At 30.3% G+C, this 21879-nt stretch overlaps 1 long non-coding RNA gene across 2 annotated transcripts in view; it reads right to left on the bottom strand.

Moving 5' to 3' along the window:
- The window catches only part of LOC119612109, a 35548-nt gene extending 22364 nt beyond the window's left edge, over positions 1 to 13184 (bottom strand). The window contains exons 1-2 of one of the 2 annotated variants that reach the window (XR_005232112.1): positions 13027 to 13184; positions 8422 to 9766 (exon numbers count right to left, since the gene is read on the bottom strand). This is a non-coding gene — a long non-coding RNA (uncharacterized LOC119612109). The other variant, XR_005232113.1, reaches the window with a different exon arrangement.
- Between the last annotated feature and the right edge of the window lie 8695 nt (positions 13185 to 21879).

Raw genomic sequence — 21879 nt, 5'->3', positions numbered from 1 at the left:
GAAAATTTATTAAAAAATTATTTATTTCATAAACAAACTTAAATTACATTTTATTTTATAATAGGTTTATAAAACTAAATTTCCATACAAATTTTGATTTATAAAACTTTTATAAAACAAAATGTAGTTTATGAAAAGGGCTTTTAATATAGACTAGATATGCCCTCATCATGCTTCGCTACCCTTATAGTTAATTTTTCCAAGTACAAGTACAATAAAATTCAAAAAGTAACGGTTGAACACCGAATTTATGTTTATGTTTGTATGTTAATATAATAGAACTTTCAAAAAGTTAAAGAAACCAAAAATATCCTTTTTGTACCCTATACCATTTTCTGAGTCGATTTAGCTATGTCTGTCCGTCTGTCTGTCTATCCGTCCACTCTGCTTCTATTATTTCTTGGTTGAAGGTTCAGTATTATATAAAATTCAAAAAGTACCCAATGAAAAATGAAACGTACCAAAAGGTCCCTTTAAGGGATTCTCATTTACTCAGGACTCTTCGTGTTAAATTTCAAAAGTACGAAAACTTACCAAAAACTCTGTCAGGAAATTGGATGATTAGTTTTATGTTTCTAGGTTCGGTACCAGTCTAGAAACGAAAAAGTACCAAAAACTCCACTTACTTAGTGTAATTTTACTATGTTTTATAATATAGAAAACTCAAACAGTAACAGTTGAATAATGAAAAAGTACCAAGAAATAGTCCTTAGTACCAAGTTCCACATTACACTACTTTAGCATGTTTAGTGTTAATAAATTTACCAAAAGTACTAAATTTGTATATTTAGTTTTCGATAGGTTACACTGTGTTTCATTTCTTAAGTCATGGAATAATATACGTACACCACTACGTGATAAAAACCCAAAAAAAAGCGTCCCAAGTCTCCCAGTTTGGCCATAATCATATACTTTTTTATGGGTCCCCAAAGATTTTGAGCCTTGGTGTCAAGTTTGCGAAAAAGTGATAATTTTCTCAGAATCATTTCTTGCAAACCGTTCGAAATTTATATTTACTCTCTAAGGCAAAGTTGTAGCTTTTGTTATAAAGAACAAAAATTGTGAACATATAAAATAACAAAATATATCAAAAAACCTTCATCTTAGTTTTTTAATTTCAAGTGAAAAATTTTACATTGTGAAATTACACTGAATACACAAATGATACCTGTACGTATACGTGTTAATGATTTATAGATATTGCAAATATTAAGTATACGCCTAATTTGGAGAAGACCTTGAAATATTTTTTTAACGTAAGAAATCGACTTTTTACGATTTTGATTTCGAATATGAAGCTTTTTTGATTTATATGTTCACAATTTCTGTTCTGTGAAAATTTCGTGTAGTGATTTCTCACCTAGAATTAAGTTTTTTTTTGAGCTTTTAATTAGTCTCTAATTTTCCTTTAATCATTTATTGTATTTCACTATTTCATGCAAAAAGTGCTTATTTTTTCATAAACCCATTTTGTGTTCGTCACCAATTACCACCTTAAAATGTTTGCCGTGTTCAATGACAAATGAAACAAAAAGCTTTTAGTTTTTAATTCTTTGTTGCAAATATTTATAAATTTTTAATGAATTTGTTTTAATTTTATACACCTTTTGACAAAAAAAAAACAAAAAAAAAAACACACAGAACAAACAAATCAACTTTTTTTCAGTTTAAATTGCACTAAAAATTAAAATCTAACCTTGTGTTAAAATTTTTTTATATTTGACAAATAACAGAGTAGAGTATGTAGAGTTTTAATTAACGAACTAATTAAGCTATATTGGTTTGCATTCATAGCAAACGGGACCGAGAAAAATCTATTATTTTACCAATGTCCACGAAGTTGCCAAATCAAGAGAATGTTATAATAACTTTCACAGAAAACAAAATGCGAAATAAAATGTTTGTTGATTGAGCTTGTGTAGTAAACGATCACTGCTTTAATATTATGTATTGTATGATGAATGACATTGAAACACTTTTAGACTTAATTCAAAATGTCGTATGTAGGGTATTTAAAAGAACAATACCAACTTATGTAGACAGAAGAGAATAAAACAAAACAACAACGAAACAAAAACATTAGTAAGGACGAGCAAATTGCAGGCTAAAGAAAGCATTAGTAAGAGTGACAAAATAAATCCTTGACATTTTAACATTAAATAAAATATTTACTGCTTCACTTAACTCACACAGAAAAAATGATAAAAACAAAAGCAAATATTCATGCAAACAGATGCATATGTAGATGTATTTATGAACAATCATAAACATACATACATATGTGTGTATATTTAAAAATTTCTACGAGGGTTGCAGACTGCTCTATATGTAGATTGTCGTATAGTAGAGAATATACTATAGACGATTCTATGGTCTTTTCAATAGTCCAGACTATAGTCTTTTCAATAGCCTAGACCATATAGTCTCTTCAATAGTCTAGACTATAGTATCTACTATAGTTTAGAGTATAGCCTGTTTAATAGTCCGGACTAGAATAAACTATAGTCTGGACTATAGAATAAACTATAGTCTGGACTATAGAACAAACTAAAGTCTAGACTATAGAACAGACTATAGTCTGGAATATAGAACAGACTATAGTTTGGACTATAGAACACACTATAGTCTGGACTATAGAACAGACTATAGTCTGGACTATAGAACAGACTATAGTCTGGACTATAGAGCAGACTATAGTCTGGACTATAGAACAGACTATAGTATGGACTATAGTATGGTTTATAGAACAGACTATAGTTTGGACTATAGAACAGACTATAGTGTGGTTTATAGAACATACTATTACCTGGAGTATAGAACAGAGTATAGAACAGACTATAGTCTGGACTATAGAACAGACTATAGTCTGGACTGCAGAACAAATTATAGTCTGGACTATAGAGCAGACTATAGTCTGGACTATTGAACCTACTATAGAACAGACTATAGTCTGGATTATGGAACAGACTATAGTATGGACTATGGAACAAACTATAGTCTGGACTATAGAACTATATATGACTATAGAACATACTATAGTCTAGACTATAGAGCAGACTATAGTCTGAACTATTGAACATACTCTAGAACAGACTATAGTCTGGAATATAGAACAGACTATAGTCTGGAATATAGAACAGACTATAGTCTGGACTATGGAACAGAATATAGTCTGAACTATAGAACAGACTATAGTCTGGACTATAGAACAGACTATAGTTTGGACTAGAGTAAATAGACTATAGTCTGGACTATAGAACAATCTACAGTCTGGACTATAGAACAAACTATAGTCTGGACTGCAGAACAAATTATAGTTTAGACTATAGAGCAGACTATAGTCTGGACTATTGAACATACTATAGAACAGACTATAGGATTATGGAACAGACTATAGTATGGACTATGGAACAAACTATAGTCTGGACTATAGAACTATATATGACTATAGAACAGACTATAGTCTAGACTATAGAGCAGACTATAGTCTTAACTATTAAACATACTCTAGAACAGACTATAGTCTGGAATATAGAACAGACTATAGTCTGGAATATAGAACAGACTATAGAACAGACTATAGTCTGGACTATAGAACAGACTATAATCTGGACTATAGAACAGACTATAGTCTGGACTATAGAACAGACTATAGTCTGGACTATAGAACAGACTATAGTCTGGACTGTAGAACAGACTATAGTCTGGACTATAGAACAGACTATAGTCTGGACTATAGAACAGACTATAGTCTGGACTATAGAACAGACTATAGTCTGGACTATAGAACAGACTATAGTCTGGACTATAGAACAGACTATAGTCTGGACTATAGAACAGACTATAGTCTGGACTATAGAACAGACTATAGTCTGGACTATAGAACAGACTATAGTCTGGACTATAGAACAGACTATAGTCTGGACTATAGAACAGACTATAGTCTGGACTATAGAACAGACTATAGTCTGGACTATAGAACAGACTATAGTCTGGACTATAGAACAGACTATAGTCTGGACTATAGAACAGACTATAGTCTGGACTATAGAACAGACTATAGTCTGGACTATAGAACAGACTATAGTCTGGACTATAGAACAGACTATAGTCTGGACTATAGAACAGACTATAGTTTGGACTATAGAACAGACTATAGTTTGGACTAGAGTAAACAGACTATAGTCTGCACTATAGAATATACTATTGTCTGGACTACAGAATAAATTATAGTCTGGTCTATAGAGCAGACTATAGTCTGGACTACTGAACATACTTTAGAACAGACTATAGTCTGGACTATGGAACAGACTATAGTCTGGACTATGGAACAGACTATAGTCTGGACTATGGAACAGACTATAGTCTGGACTATAGAACAGAATATAGTCTGGACTATAGAACAGACTATAGTCTGGACTATAGAACAGAATATAGTCTGGACTATAGAACAGACTATAGTCTGGACTATAGAACTCGATCCTAGTTTTTCGCTAGATGCTAGTGTAGTCTTTCAATATAGTCCTGACTAAGAGTAAGCATATACATATTTAAATTTCTGAAAAATTTTTTTAACTCAATAAATAATCTGTTATAATTTTGCTAAACCTCTTCTTCGGACTCTCGCACATTTTTCCTAGAAACTCATACATAATGCACGCAAATTATGCAGAAAGTGAGAAAAAGCATGTTGGTTTTGCAAGTTTTCTTCTTACATTCTATTTTTATTTGAAAGAAAAGCAAATAACACAGCATTGACAGCGAGACAGTACTGACTGTCTATGGTGTTGAAAGTGCAGATGATGATGGTGAGGGTGAGTAGCACATAATAATGAAGACATGACAAGGAACAAGGAGTGCTATAAATGATGAGGAATCAGCTGTAGAAGAACAATAACAAAGACAATAAAAATATTATCCTTGTTGCATATGCAATTATTTATATTTTTTTTTCTCCATACCAAATATAAGTATGTTTTTTGTCAAGTAAAAGAGTAAATGTGGGTGTATAAGTAAGAAAGTGTGTTTGTAAAACACACTTACAGACACATATGCTTGTGTGTATATGTATTTTCATGTTAAGTGTCCTTAGTTGAAGTAAAAGTGCTTCATGTGTTACGAGTAAAATGCTACTTTTCCTGCTATTATCATTTGGCTATATGTAAGGATGATAATTTTTTATACATATGTTTACGTATTTATATTTTTAAAGCTTAACAGTTTTTTGCTGTTGTTTCTCTATTTTTTTAAGTTAAAATTGTAAAAGTTTTCCTTTTATTTTTTTTTATCCACTTTATGAGCGAACAATTAAAAGGCAATATGACATGTGTATAGTTGACATTATCGCATAATATATTTATGCTTTTTGTTGTTTTTACTGTTAATTTTTCACTATTTTTAGGAATATATGCTTGTATGTATGACATTTAAAATAACTGCATTTAATGGCAGGTTAAATGTCACTCTGAAATTATAAGTTTTAATAAAGGGCAATTTTTTGAAAGCTAATTATCTTAAAACAATTAATTATCCTATATTTTATGACTGTCATTTGCATATTTTTATGATAAAATGATTTTAAAATTTTTGGCTCAAAAAAAATGTATATATTTTTGAATATGAAAGCCTACAATCTGACTATAGATCAACCTATTGTCTTGACTATAAAACAGTGTATAGTTTAGACAATTTTTTAAATTCTATGCTTTGTAATAAGTATTAAGTTCTGACTATAAAGAACTGTCTATAGCTTTGAATGTAGGTGGTCTTTACTATTGAATTTAGAATAGTTCATAGTCTTGACCATGAAGTAATCTATAGTCTTGACCATGAAGAAGTCTATAGTCTCGACCATGAAGTCTTAACTGTTGAGTAGCTTATAGGCTTGGTTTTTGAGAAGTCTATTAAATTCACTATAGAATGGTCTATAGTTTTGACAAAAGAGGAGTCTATAATCTTGACTATAGAGTAGTCTAAAGTAATGATTATAGATCTTAACTATAGAATAGTTTGTAGTCTTAACTACTGATTAGTCTATTTCTTTCTATAGAGTAATCTATTGCCTTGACTATAGAGTCTTAACTATTGAGTAGTTTATAATCTTGACTAGAGAGTGATCTACAGTCTTGATTATATAATAGTCTATTGTCTTGGCTATAGAGTAGTTTTTTTCTATAGTTTTTACTATAGAGTAGTCTACACTCTTAACTATAGAGTAGTCTATAGTCTAGACTACAGAGTAGTCTACAGTTTTGGATATAGAGTAATCTATAGCTTTGACTATAGAGTAGTCCATAGCCTTACGAGTAGAGTAGTCTATAGTCTACAGTCTTGACTATAGAGTAGTCTACAGTCTTGATTATAGAGTAGTCTATAGTCTTGACTATAGAGTAGTCTATAGTCTTGACTATAGAGTAGTCTATAGTCTTGACTATAGAGTAGTCTACAATCTTGACTATAGAGTAGTCTATAGTCTTGACTATAGAGTAGCCTTTAGTCTTGACTATAGAGTAGTCTATAGTCTTGACTATAGAGTAGTCTATAGACTTGACTATAGAGTAGCCTATAGTCTTGAATATAGAGTAGCCTATAGTCTTAACTGTAAAGTAGTCCATAGCCTTGACTGTAGAGTAGTCCATATTATTAACTAAAGAGTTGTCTATAGTCATGACTATATAGTAGTCCATAGTCTTAACTATAGAGTAGTCTACAGAGTAGTCTACAGTCTTGACTATAGAGTAATATACCATATTCTTAACTACAAAGTAGTCTATAGTCTTGACTACAGAGTAGTCTACAGTCTTGACTATAGAGTAGTCTACAGTCTTGACTGTAGAGTAGTCTATTGTCTTGACTATGGAGCAGTATATAGTCTTGACTATGGAGTAGTCTATAGTCTTGACCATAGAGTAGTCTATAATCTTGACCATAGAGTAGTGTATTGTCTTGACTATAGAGTAGTCTATAGTCTTGACTATAGTGTAGTCTACAGTCTTGACTATAGAGTAGTCTACAGTCTTGACTATAGAGTAGTCTATAGTCTTGACTATAGAGTAGCCTTTAGTATTGACTATAGAGCAGTCTATAGTCGTGACTATAGAGTAGTCTATAGTCTTGACTATAGAGTAGCCTATAGTCTTAACTGTAAAGCAGTCCATAGCCTTGACTATAAAGTAGTCCATACTATTAATTAAAGAGTTGTCTATAGTCATGACTATATAGTAGTCCATAGTCTTAACTATAGAGTAGTCTATAGTCTTGACTACAGAGTAGTCTACAGTCTTGACTATAGAGTAATATATAGCCTGACTATAGAGTAGTCCGTATTCTTAACTATAGAGTAGTCTATAGTCTTAACTACAGAGTAGTCTACAGTCTTGACTATAGAGTAATATATAGCCTGACTATAGAGTAGTCCGTATTCTTACTTATAGAGTAGTCTATAGTCTTGACTACAGAGTAGTCTACAGTCTTCACTATAGATTAGTCTACAGTCTTGACTGAAGAGTAGTCTAATGTCTTGACTATAGAGTAGTCTATTGTCTTGACTATGGAGTAGTCTATAGTCTTGACTATAGAGTAGTCTACAGTCTTGACTATAGAGTAGTCTATTGTCTTGACTATAGAGTAGTCTACAGTCTTGACTATAGAGTTGTCAATTGTCTTTACCATAGAGTAGTCAATTGTCTTTACCATAGAGTAGTCTATTGTCTTGACTATAGAGTAGTCCATAGTCTTAACTATAGAGTAGTCTATAGTCTTGACTACAGAGTAGTCTACAGTCTTGGATATAGAATAATCTATAGCTTTGACTATAGATTAGTCCATAGCCTTACGAGTATAGTAGACTATAGTCTACAGTCTTGACTATAGAGTAGTTCATAGTCTTGACTATAGAATAGTCCATAGTCTTAACTGTAAAGTAGTCCATATTATTAAATAAAGCGTTGTCTATATTCATGTCTAATAAGTAGTCCATAGTCTTAACTATAGAGAAGTCTATAGTCTTGACTATAGAGTAGTCTATAGTCTTAACTAAGGACTATTGACTTTATAGTAGTCTATGGTTTTGACTATTTGCCAGTATAAAATAAGGAAAAGCCCATATTCGGGACGGTAAAACAGTTTTACAGTCTAGACTACACATCTCTCTATAGCTTGGAATAAAATAGTCTATTATTTGGTATATAGAGATTTGGCTGTAGAAGAGGCTTTAGACTGGACCGTAGCAGGTAATCAAGTCTGTTTAACAGTAAATAATTGTAATATTAAATTTCTAATTTCATACAAAATCTTTTCGTTTTCAAAAACCTGTTTTTATACACAATACGTATGAGTACTAACAAATTAACCTTGACAATCAATAACACTCATACGTCTGTGATAATAAACTTAAACACAAAGAAAAGCAATTTCACTTACCAAAAATTCCTCTACGCACTTTTCCAAAGAAAACCTTGTCTGCACTTCAGCATGAAAAGAAGGACTGGCAACAGCAGACAATAAATTATATTTTCATTGAATTTATTAACATAACAATGATTGGTTCAATATTTACGGCACACTTTCAATATGAATATTTTACACATTTGTTACTTATAAAGGCTGTTAGTAGTAGGTTTTTTTTCTTTTGACTTTATTTGCTTATTATTTGTTTCTTTTTCGTTATTTCTTTCGACGTTTTATAACTTTTTTTCTCAACTTTCAATAATAACCACCACAACAATATGTTATAGCTTGAAATAATGTATTTTTAATTTCATAAACTTTTTTTTTTGGTTATAAATAAAAACACAAACACAGACACATTAACTTGAAACGTTTAGATAGCAACTCGCCCGCTTAAATACATTGAGAAACTGAAGACGCACACGAAGAAAATATTTAGAAAGACATTAATAATAAAAATTTATAGATTTTTTTTTTTTTTTGTTTTTGGTTTTTCTTTTAGCCAACTGTGAAGAAGATTTTGTTGCTTTTGATTTTGTTAAAATTGTTGTTGTTGTTGTTGTTTTCGTTCTGCTAGCTGTTTATATTCATTAACTTTTAGCCGAAAAAAATAATGATGACTGTGTAACAAACTTTTTAAATGATGTGAATCATCATCAAAATGATGATGTCGATAACGATTATTTACCTTAAATTTTTCTTAATATTTCCTTTTTCCTCTTTCCGTTTCTTATTTTGTCTGTGTATTTAGTTTGATTGATTTTTTTTCGTATTTGTTATAACTGGCGTTTTTTTTATTTAAACATGACGTGTTTTATTTTATTTACTTTTTTCCAGTATACTTTTCTATATTATAGTTGTTGTATTGTACTTGTTTTTGTATTTTCTATTATAAAACTGTAATTATTTTTATTGATTTTTGTTTTTTGTGTCATAAACTATTGCCTGCGGTTGCTGCTTAACCACTCCTCTGGTCGGTTTTTTTTATTATTTATTTAAATTAGTTTGTCGTTTTAACATTTAGTTTGCCATTGTAGTTGTGGTTGTAGCTGTTTTCAGTTACTGCCACTTTACTCTACAATTTACCACCACAATTTAACTGCATATTTTTCGTGTTTCAATAGTTTTATACACATTTTCTGGCATAAGCACATTAAATATACACGAGATCTTATATACACAGTTGTACAACAAATTCACAAATAAACACCAGACCCTGCCACAATGTGGAAAGTAGTGTTTTTTTTAATACATTTTTATTACGAATTATTTAATATGAGAACTGTCACATGGGAAATTGACTGTATTTTCTTGTACTCTAGATAGAAAAGGTAAAAAAGAAATGAAATTATATAAAATATGTGTTTTTGTTGTTCTTTTATTAAGTTAAATTTAACAATTGCATGACTCAGAAGTTTGGGTTGGTATTGTAAATAATGAAATTACAGTTTCTTTAAAGGTTAGTGATATTAAAAGGACTCCTTAAGCTTTTTAGCATATGTGCTGAATATATTGTAATTAATAAATATCTTTTTAAAAAATTTTCCTTATCTGAAAAATAAAACCTTTTAAGTTTCATTTGCAGTTGTATTAGCAACTCCATTGGGATTTACTAAAAGTATTTAGTATCTTCAAGTTCTTTCTATAAAAGGCTGAAAGTGGATGGACTGTTCTGAACACATGTAGAGAGATTCAGATAACAGAGTAGGCTACAGATCAGTCAATTGCTTTGAATTAAATAGTCTATTGTTTGTATTGCTATTGGCTGGACTGCAATTGATGCATTTCATATAAATTTGTTTGCTTTCTGTTGTTAACGTGACACATATGAGTACTGACAAAGTAGTATCTTCAGGTTCTTTCCTTAAAAAGGCTAAAAGTGTATGGAATACTTGAGTACATGTAGAGAGGTTAAGCTAATCTGACCTGACCTACTGTCAATGAGAAATGCACCAGCCAAATTATAACCCGAAATTGGCAGAATACATATAAGTTTCTGACAGTAATAACTGGGCAATGAGATAAAGTCAAACGTTCGATTTAGCTGGGGCAGCCTTTTAACGAATTGCAAGAAGAGGGATAAAAATGATTAACACATTCCATGTTAAAAAGGAATAGAACCTGGGAATATACATTACATGCTGGGCCTAATACCCTATTAATAAGCACTACGATATATCTGACGAAAGGTGTAATTTTGTCAAAACGTAGTCCTAATGACTCTACTTAACATAATTACCATGTAAACCACTATCACGTATGATTGTTATTTCAGCACGTATACGCCACATAGTATATGTAGTTCTTTATATATTCTGATACTTATTTACATGTTCCTTATACTTTGTTATAATCGTAAGTGGGGATCAAATTTTTGTATTAAATCAAAAGACAATAGTTTTGAAAACTTTCATCAAATTAAGTCCTCTTCTCTAAAAACTAATTTACCTCTTCATAGAGGAATTAAGTAAAACAGTCTCTAGTGGGAATCGAAGCCTTGACTTCCAGACTGATAAACCTGCTGGCTGGTGTATAGTGTTATATTTAATTCGATTATTTGAACAATCATTCTTTTAGATTAAATAATTGCAAAAATATTTTTTTTTTTTTTTCATATTTTCAAAGACGATTTGTAGTTCTATTGGTACCACAAGGCGGATGAGTGATATTTCAATACTTATACGTCACAGTGCTGTTTTATAACGAAATATTTAGAAGTCTTATTTCGACAAGCATTAATTTAATTGACAATGTTAGTATCTTATAGAGCCCGCATTCGATATTTATGTATGCTACTGAATTATAAAGATGTAAAAAGATCCCTCATTGAATTGTACCGAATTATCTCTCAAGCTTCCCAAGAACTAGTTCCGAGATTGACAAATTCGAACAAAAATCATTGATTGAAGAACTAGTTCCAGTACCGTTCCAACATAAACATATGCTAAAGGTTGTTCTTGTTTTCAACCGTATGGAGGAAAAATAAAGTGTCAATGTTTCCAACTAAAATTAAAGTTCAATTGATTCTAAGATACCATTTCTCAAAATTTTTTTCCTGGAGTCAATATTTCGTGAGCTGGATTAAAGGATAAAAATGTCCTTTTTGAGGTTTTTTTGATTTTTTTCATATTTCTTCCAAAGGAAAGATATAAAATATTGATACCATTAGAAAGGTTCTTGAGAGATGCTTTAAGTTCCATATTAGAAATGTTTGTGTAAGAGCAAAAGTAATCGACATTTTCTAATTTTTCGGGAAATTTTCAGTTTTTTTACATTTTAACACAGATGAATTTAATATAATTCCTTGAAATTAATACATAATATTCCTCAATAAAATCTACGGAAACGGGTTTTTCCGTTTTTCAAAATTCATAGAATTAAAAATATGTAAATAAAATTACAAAACATATCGAGTTTCGAAAAATTACGACATTTGTAATAATTTTGGAGTTGTATACAAAATTGTGTTATGTCATTGAAATCGTCTCGCAAAGACCTTTCATATGATACTACATTTGCATATGGTATATTTGCAAGAAATATGATAAAAATCATAAAAACCTTAAAAAAGGACCTTTTTATCATTTGATCCCGCTCACCAAATATTGACGTTAGGACAAAAATTTTAAAAAATTGTATCTTAGAATGAACTAAGTTTTCATTTTCGATGGGACCATCAGCAACTTCCATTTTGGGGCCATCCTAATGTACATACAAACCTTCAGACAGATCGACATGTTTAGATCGACATGGAATCGAATATATTGGTAAATTTTTGTGGGCCTATTTATTACAAAAGTATTATCAAAATCTTTCTTTTTTGCAAATGAGAGGGGGGTTGTGGAGTGGTGTTGATGTTGTGTACATTGTATTGTAACCAGATAATTCCATCTAGTAAATTATTTAGTTCAGAATGTCTTTTTTGGTTTTTTCTGTGAATATTCTAACGTGTTCCAGCATCTCTTTATATATATTTATATATTTTAGAGAAACATAGTTAATTTAATTAAAAAAAAAATAAAATTCACTTTTTCAAAATTGTATAAATAAAGCTATTGAACAAAATCTATAATAAATAACTATAAATGTTTCATAAACAAAGGATTATATTTTACCAAATTTATTCTTTTGTATTAATACTTGATTTTGTTTAAAACTATTAAACTTTTCCCAAACTGTGTCATAATATTCTTTTGTAAAGAAGTTTAAGCATTTTTTTCCGATTAAATTAATTAAATAACTATTTAAAAGCACTTAAACTATTATGACCAACAATTATTAAAATAAAAAAAGTAAAAACTTTACCATTAAGCTCTTAGCCATAATCCAATTGCAAAAGACAAAACCTACAAAATTAACAACTCAATGTCGTAGAAAAAAATCCCTAAATATCACCAACAAAAAAATAAATATAAGGATTAAAGTTACAACTTTAATATTTTTTTTTTTTTACAAAAATTCTTTGAAACAATTTTCATTAACTTCAATTATCTCTTTACTTAAGATTATTTTTTAATTTTTCAACATTCTTCTTAAAACAAGAAAATGTTAATGCATTTTGCTTAAGCTTTAACTAACCGGCTTATTTTTTTTTATTTTGCGAAAACTTTTTTCTTAAAAATTTTAGTATCTTTTGGAAACTAAAGAATATAATTTTTCTTTTTTTTATATAAAATTATATCAACACTCTCGTATTATGTTGGCGTTTAATTTTAGTAACAACCGCTTTTAAAAACATCCAAAATTAAACTGAATCTAAGAACCCTTGAACATTAAATTATATTCCCAATCAAAACAGAAATTTCTTTAAAACTCCTAAAATCAAGTTAACCAAGCGCATGTCCAACTTTTAGTCCGAATTAAAAGAAAATATGAATGAAAAGCTTATGCCAACCATGACTACAAGAAATAGTTAACTCCGAATGTTACTCTTAAGCTATTTTTGTTACTCTTTTCTTACACTCTTAACATCCTGTTGATATTTTTTATTATTTATTTAACGTATTTTTTGTTGTTTTTTTTATGTGGAGACCCTTAAAATTTATGTTCAACAACACAACATCATCAGGACCTTTAACTGTTTGCTAGAGAAGCAAACAAAAAATCCTACACATTTACTTAAGCTAAAAAGGCTTGTGTTGTCGTTCTTTTTCCAATATTTTTTTTCCCCGTTTGGTTTATTGTTGTTTTATAGTTGTTATCTGTCTGATCCTTTAATTCAACGCATTTAGCGTGTATTTAAGTACATTTTCTGTCATACACTGTTGTTTGTTTTTCTTTAGTTCCGCGTTTCATCTTTTTCCGTATATTTATTCAATCTTTTTTATGGTATTTTCTTTGATTTCAGTTGTCGAATGGGTGGTGCTGTTTGGTGTTGGTTGGCTTGTCAACCCAATTGATTGTAATCAATTGTCAATTAATGTTAACATGAATGGTCAGACAGTTTTATCCCCTTTTTTTTGTGAGATGATGTATGTTTGTTTGAGAGGTATTTCTTTTGTATTGCTGGGTTAAAACCGTTTATGTTTTCAAAAATTAGTTTTTTTTTTTTTCCTTTTCTGTATAAACAACTTAATGTGTATTTGTTGCTCTTTTATAGAAATATTAGTATTCCTCTATATTATAGAAACCAATGAAAGAAATTCAAAGGATTATCTTTATTTGCCAATGGCCAACTGTTAAGTGTTTTCAGTGTCAAAAAGAATTTATGGTTTATTTACAATTATACGCTTAATTGGATTTAGTTAGTTTCTTTTGGGAAGCTAATAATACAAATATTTAGGTTTATAATTTCTAATAAGAAGTCAATGATTTATGTAATAATAATGGAGGCATTTCAAAAGTGACAACTTTGTAAAGATGATAATGGCAAATCTCGAATTTCATTTACTTTAGTTTTTTAATTTAAAAAAAACTGTTGTTTATCTATCTTTTATCATAATTCAACTGAAATTTTATTTTTTCAGTTCTAGTTTAGTTCTTGTTCAGTTCTAGTTCAGTTCTAGTTCAGTTCTAGTTCAGTTCTAGTTCAATTCTAGTTCAGTTCTAGTTCAGTTCTAGTTCATTCTAGTTCAAGGTCTAGTTCACAGTTCTAGTTCAGTTCTAGTTCAGTTCTAGTTCAGTTCTAGTTCAGTTCTAGTTCAGTTCTAGTTCAGTTCTAGTTCAGTTCTAGTTCAGTTCTAGTTCAGTTCTAGTTCAGTTCTAGTTCAGTTCTAGTTCAGTTTCTAGTTCAGTTCTAGTTCAGTTCTAGTTCAGTTCTAGTTCAGTTCTAGTTCAGTTCTAGTTCAGTTCTAGTTCAGTTCTAGTTCAGTTCTAGTTCAGTTCTAGTTCAGTTCTAGTTCAGTTCTAGTTCAGTTCTAGTTCAGTTCTAGTTCTAGTTCAGTTCTAGTTCAGTTCTAGTTCAGTTCTAGTTCAGTTCTAGTTCAGTTCTAGTTCAGTTAGTTCAGTTCTAGTTCAGTTCTAGTTCAGTTCTAGTTCAGTTCTAGTTCAGTTCTAGTTCAGTTCTAGTTCAGTTCTAGTTCAGTTCTAGTTCAGTTCTAGTTCAGTTCTAGTTCAGTTCTAGTTCAGTTCTAGTTCAGTTCTAGTTCAGTTCTAGTTCAGTTCTAGTTCAGTTCTAGTTCAGTTCTAGTTCAGTTCTAGTTCAGTTCTAGTTCAGTTCTAGTTCAGTTCTAGTTCAGTTCTAGTTCAGTTCTAGTTCAGTTCTAGTTCAGTTCTAGTTCAGTTCTAGTTCAGTTCTAGTTCAGTTCTAGTTCAGTTCTAGTTCAGTTCTAGTTCAGTTCTAGTTCAGTTCTAGTTCAGTTCTAGTTCAGTTCTAGTTCAGTCTAGTTCAGTTCTAGTTCAGTTCTAGTTCAGTTCTAGTTCGTTCTAGTTCAGTTCTAGTTCAGTTCTAGTTCAGTTCTAGTTCAGTTCTAGTTCAGTTCTAGTTCAGTTCTAGTTCAGTTCTAGTTCAGTTCTAGTTCAGTTCTAGTTCAGTTCTAGTTCAGTTCTAGTCAGTTCTAGTTCAGTTCTAGTTCAGTTCTAGTTCAGTTCTAGTTCAGTTCTAGTTCAGTTCTAGTTCAGTTCTAGTTCAGTTCTAGTTCAGTTCTAGTTCAGTTCTAGTTCAGTTCTAGTTCAGTTCTAGTTCAGTTCTAGTTCAGTTCTAGTTCAGTTCTAGTTCAGTTCTAGTTCAGTTCTAGTTCAGTTCTAGTTCAGTTCTAGTTCAGTTCTAGTTCAGTTCTAGTTCAGTTCTAGTTCAGTTCTAGTTCAGTTCTAGTTCAGTTCTAGTTCAGTTCTAGTTCAGTTCTAGTTCAGTTCTAGTTCAGTTCTAGTTCAGTTCTAGTTCAGTTCTAGTTCAGTTCTAGTTCAGTTCTAGTTCAGTTCTAGTTCAGTTCTAGTTCAGTTCTAGTTCAGTTTTTTCTAGTTCAGTTCTAGTTCAGTTCTAGTTCAGTTCTAGTTCAGTTCTAGTTCAGTTCTAGTTTAGTTCTAGTTCAGTTCTAGTTCAGTTCTAGTTCAGTTCTAGTTCAGTTCTAGTTCAGTTCTAGTCGGGTGCAAGTTTACTTCTTTGGCCGCCATCATTCCGCTCTATATTAATTATTCAATTTTCAAACATGTTTTTAATAACCAAATATTTCATGCAATCTAATACCTTACAATAATCTCCTAAACGTTATTAATATTTGAAATATTAAATAACTTTTACGTTGAATTTAATGTATTCTTTTTGTTTAATTTTATTTCAATAAATCTGTTAGTTACGCAAAAAATATGTGCAAAAAATCCATAAAATAAATTCAAATTAAACTGCATTTCATTAAGTATTTGGGAGCAAAAAAAACAAATATTTGCTTAAATCCCCGTATATAGTTTGTGTAAATAAATCAAAATTTATTAAACTAAATGAATTGATTAAATAGTTAAAGGCATCAGCAAATATTTTATATGCCAAAAAATATGCAAATCTAAAAAAGGAAAAAATTGAATTTTATGTTTTTTTGTAAACTAAATAAACACTTTTATAATACACACACAATTATACTATCTGACTAACTCTCAGTATGTAAAGCATGAACAAACACGTGCATGTTAATTGTTATTTACGCCATTGTAATCTATAAATAAACAACAGCAACTTGGACAATATGAAAATAAACAACAATAACTAAACTAACATAACAGTAGCATCCCAACAGCCAGCAAGAACAACAACAATATGGACAAAGGTAAACAAAACAAACAAAAATACAAATAAGAACAACAGAAACACGTTTAAAACAAAGTTATATTAAAACAAATACACCTTCTCGACTTAAAACAACAACAAGCCAATACAGACATACAATGTATATACATACAAACATATATACGCTCTAAGGATATTATCCTTATGTGTACTTGAAACAACTCTCACATAATTAAATGTAAAAAGTTTGTTTAAATAAAAATAACAAAAAAAGGGGGATTTAATACTTTTTTATTTTTCTTTTATTGATTATTTTATCGCTTTTTATTTTCTTGTCGATTTTTTGTTTCGCAGTTTTTGTTATTGTTTGTATTTTAACATAAAACTAACATACATACACAGATTAAAAACTATTTTATTTATTAGGGGAAGAAAATTATTTCCTTTATAGTAGATTCGCTTCTTGTTTTTTTTTTTTTTTTGCTAGAAAACAAAAATAGTACTTGCGGCATTTTCTACTAACAAAAGAATTTTTAGAACACCCTATATTGAGGGTAAACTATATAGTTGTTGTACTATTTATATGAGTTTATGAAAGCAGGAAATAATCTGTTCAGAAGTTTGGAAGAGAAAAGTTTCTTTGACCAGCACAACTCAAACGAAAACTAAAGCAAATAATTGTACAATATATGTACATGCATATATAGTTAGTTGGTTTATTTAACAAAAAGTTTATTCAGGTGGAGTAAGAGAAATATTTCTTAAGGTGTATTAATTATAACTTTGCTAAGGATTCTTTTAATTTCTACATTTAATTATACAAAGATATAAATATAAGTAAAAAGAGAACTTTTTGAGGACGAAGTTGAGTCTTAGAACAAATATGATTTCTAATAGGTTATTCAAGCTTTTAACCGTTCATCGGCTAATCGAAAAAAAGTAAAGAAAAAACTCTAAAATTACTCAATTAAATACTTAGCACCCACTGCATTCGTCATTACTTATATAGCAATAGTAGTAGAAACATTTTTCTAAAGTAATTTAAAGACCAATTTCGTCGGTGCAAAACAAATTAATTAAATAAATATCCTTCAACGAAGTAGAACAATATACTAAAACATTGATATACAGTGTCTCTCATAAGTATTCGAATTTAGGTATAATAGGAAACGAAACCAAATTTAATAATTTATTCTGTGTGCAAAATTAATAAATTAATTTGTTATATTGTCTAGACAGTCCTTAGCTTTGATATCACGATATTTAAAACTTTAAAAATTCACATTTACTTAAATGAAATTACCTCACAAAAGTATACGAATTTTTCCTATATTTCACATTTGACTATATTATACGAAACACAAAATTTAGAATTGAATGGTTTTTTTTGCTAAAAATTTTTTTAAGAGGTAACTATCAACCGAATTGATATATTTTTGGCCCATTTGGTCCACAATTTTGGGGCATTTGTACCATCTTTTCATGTAATATCATTAAAATGGCGATTTTTGACAATATTTGTATTTTTTTCTCCTTTTTCCCAGAGATAAAACCAAAATTTGTTATTGCGATTTAATATACCCCTTGAGGTATCTAAAAATAATATTTTTTGTTATAAGAATCTGTATTTAAACGTTGCAAGATACATATATTATTGGAATCATTCTTCTGTCGCTAATTCAATTTATTGGAATTCAACTCCATTTTTATAATACTAGGGTCAAAAATTTTCGAGGAAATTTGTCTTCTATATATTGTTTTAGATATCAGCTGTTATACATTTTAAGTTTTCAATATATTGTGGAAGTGTACAACTCCAAAGCATGCCTCGAAGAAACGTCATTCAATATAGTGGAATCATTCTTTTTATAACCAATGGCCTCCAGGCTGAATGTCACCATATCATTACGGTCTAACCCCATAATTTTGGACATACAGTGTTGTTGTAATGGGCAACATAATTGTGAATGTTATGAGTAGTAAAAACTGAAATATACTGTATAGGATGACGTTTTGTTAAGGCATGTTTTGGAGTTGTATACCGCTACGATGTCTTGAAAATTTAAAATATATTAGTGCTAATATCTACAATAATATATACTAGCCAACTTTGTAGGAAAATATCGATCCTAGTGGTACGAAAAGGGACTTAAGATCCAGATAATTCAATTAGAATCAGAAGAACGATATCAAAAATATATCTTGGAATGTTTAAGTACAGATCCTTATAGCAAAAATTATTATTTTTAGATGCCTCAAGGAATCTATTAAATCCCAATATTAAATTTTTGTTCTATCTCTGGAAAAAAGGAAAAAAATTGCAAATATAGTCAAAAATCGGGCCAAAAATATATCCTTTCGGTTGATAGTAACCCCATAAAACAATTTTAAGCAAAAAGACCATTCGATCCTAATTTTTGTGTTTCGTATGGTCAAATATGAAATACAGGAAAAATTCGAATACTTTTGTGAGGTAATTTTATGGACTTTTTTTAAAAAAAAAAGTTAAATTTGTTTAATAGTTTCTCAAAATTAATTTTAACACTTTCAAAGAAAACTCGATTAAAACAGATCTCTCAAGTATCCCTTCAACAAGCTCTTTAGGGTAAAAGCAAAATGACGTGTTCATAAAACTAGTTCTAGTACATAGAACCAGAACTGAACTAGAACTGAACTAGAACTGAACTAGAACTGAACTAGAACTGAACTAGAACTGAACTAGAACTGAACTAGAACTGAACTAGAACTGAACTAGAACTGAACTAGAACTGAACTAGAACTGAACAAGAAATTAACTACAAATGAACTAGAAATTACCTAGAAATGAACTAGAACTGAACTAGAACTGAACTAGAACTGAACTAGAACTGAACTAGAACTGAACTAGAACTGAACTAGAACTGAACTAGAACTGAACTAGAACTGAACTAGAACTGAACGAAAACTGAACTAGAACTGAACTAGAACTGAACTAGAACTGAACTAGAACTGAACTAGAACTGAACTAGAACTGAACTAGAAACTGAACTAGAACTGAACTAGAACTGAACTAGAAACTGAACTAGAACTGAACTAGAACTGAACTAGAACTGAACTAGAACTGAACTAGAACTGAACTAGAACTGAACTAGAACTGAACTAGAACTGAACTAGAACTGAACTAGAACTGAACTAGAACTGAACTAGAACTGAACTAGAACTGAACTAGAAACTGAACTAGAACTGAACTAGAACTGAACTAGAACTGAACTAGAACTGAACTAGAACTGAACTAGAACTGAACTAGAACTGAACTAGAACTGAACTAGAACTGAACTAGAACTGAACTAGAACTGAACTAGAACTGAACTAGAACTGAACTAGAACTGAACTAACTGAACTAGAACTGAACTAGAACTGAACTAGAACTGAACTAGAACTGAACTAGAACTGAACTAGAACTGAACTAGAACTGAACTAGAACTGAACTAGAACTGAACTAGAACTGAACTAGAACTGAACTAGAACTGAACTAGAACTGAACTAGAACTGAACTAGAACTGAACTAGAACTGAACTAGAACTGAACTAGAACTGAACTAGAACTGAACTAGAACTGACTAGAACTGAACTAGAACTGAACTAGAACTGAACTAGAACTGAACTAGAACTGAACTAGAACTGAACTAGAACTGAACTAGAACTGAACTAGAACTGCACTAGAACTGAACTAGAACTGAACTAGAACTGAACTAGAACTGAACTAGAACTGAACTAGAACTGAACTAGAACTGAACTAGAACTGAACTAGAACTGAACTAGAACTGAACTAGAACTGCACTAGAACTGAACTAGAACTGAACTAGAACTGAACTAGAACTGAACTAGAACTGAACTAGAACTGAACTAGAACTGAACTAGAACTGAACTAGAACTGAACTAGAACTGAACTAGAACTGAACAAGAAATTAACTACAAATGAACTAGAAATTACCTAGAAATGAACTAGAACTGAACTAGAACTGAACTAGAACTGAACTAGAACTGAACTAGAACTGAACTAGAACTGAACTAGAACTGAACTAGAACTGAACTAGAACTGAACTAGAACTGAACTAGAACTGAACTAGAACTAGAACTACTAGAACTGAACTAGAACTGAACTAGAACTGAACTAGAACTGAACTAGAACTGAACTAGAACTGAACTAGAACTGAACTAGAACTGAACTAGAACTGCACTAGAACTGAACTAGAACTGAACTAGAACTGAACTAGAACTGAACTAGAACTGAACTAGAACTGAACTAGAACTGAACTAGAACTGAACTAGAAACTGAACTAGAACTGAACTAGAACTGCACTAGAACTGAACTAGAACTGACTAGAACTGAACTAGAACTGAACTAGAACTGAACTAGAACTGAACTAGAACTGAACTTGACTGAACTAGAATTGATTAGAACCGAACTTAACTAGTTAGAACTTAACAGGAACTAAACTACTTTTGTTCATATTGATATAAGTGTTTTCTGGCAATTTTTTGGTTTAATGTCCTTACATATTCCTCTGTAGTTCTATTTTCTTTTAATTGATTTTATTTACGTGGTTTCCTCTATAATAGTAATGCTTAGCAACATTTATTTCTTTACTTCTTACTTTAGATATTCATCTATAGTGGATAGACGTGTTTTAAATCGCTCTCACAGGAAAATAACATTGTGAATATAAATTCTTAATAAAAATATAAAAAAAGATAAGTAACAGCGAATGGACGCTAATTAAATACATACTTATTTATTTTTAATATTAAAAATACATTTAAATTAAATAAATTGTCGTTTTTGTTAATGCAATTATTAACAAAACAATTTATAAAAAAAGCAAAAAGTATACAAAAAGAAAAAATAACAACAAAACCTTAAATAGAGTGTAGTGTGTGTTATTGTGCATGAGTTTCTCTAACTCTCCAACAAGTGAAAGGAGGCTCAGTAGCAATGGAAAAAATGCATACTTTGTTATGAGCTCTCCATGCAACAACAACAATAATTATGATCCAAAAAATCATAAAAACTATTTAAGTGTAAGAACAACAACAAACGAGAGATCTCCTCTCTCAAGTGCGCCAAAACAGGACAATTGTGTAGATAATAGCGCAAAAGAAAAAATAAATAAACAAACAACAGATTCAAAAACAACAACAAACGAGAGATCTCCTCTCTCAAGTGCGCCAAAACAAGACAATTGTGTGGAAGACAAAGCAAAAGAAAAAATAGATAATCAAACAACTGATTCA

This window comes from Lucilia sericata, unplaced genomic scaffold (genome assembly GCF_015586225.1).
Source record: "Lucilia sericata isolate MDLA Ls3-8-SP2 unplaced genomic scaffold, ASM1558622v1 Contig001602F_arrow, whole genome shotgun sequence".
Classification (NCBI taxonomy): domain Eukaryota; kingdom Metazoa; phylum Arthropoda; class Insecta; order Diptera; family Calliphoridae; genus Lucilia; species Lucilia sericata.
Note: the sequence above shows the minus strand (reverse complement) of the source record. Positions and strands in the feature narration are given on the sequence as shown.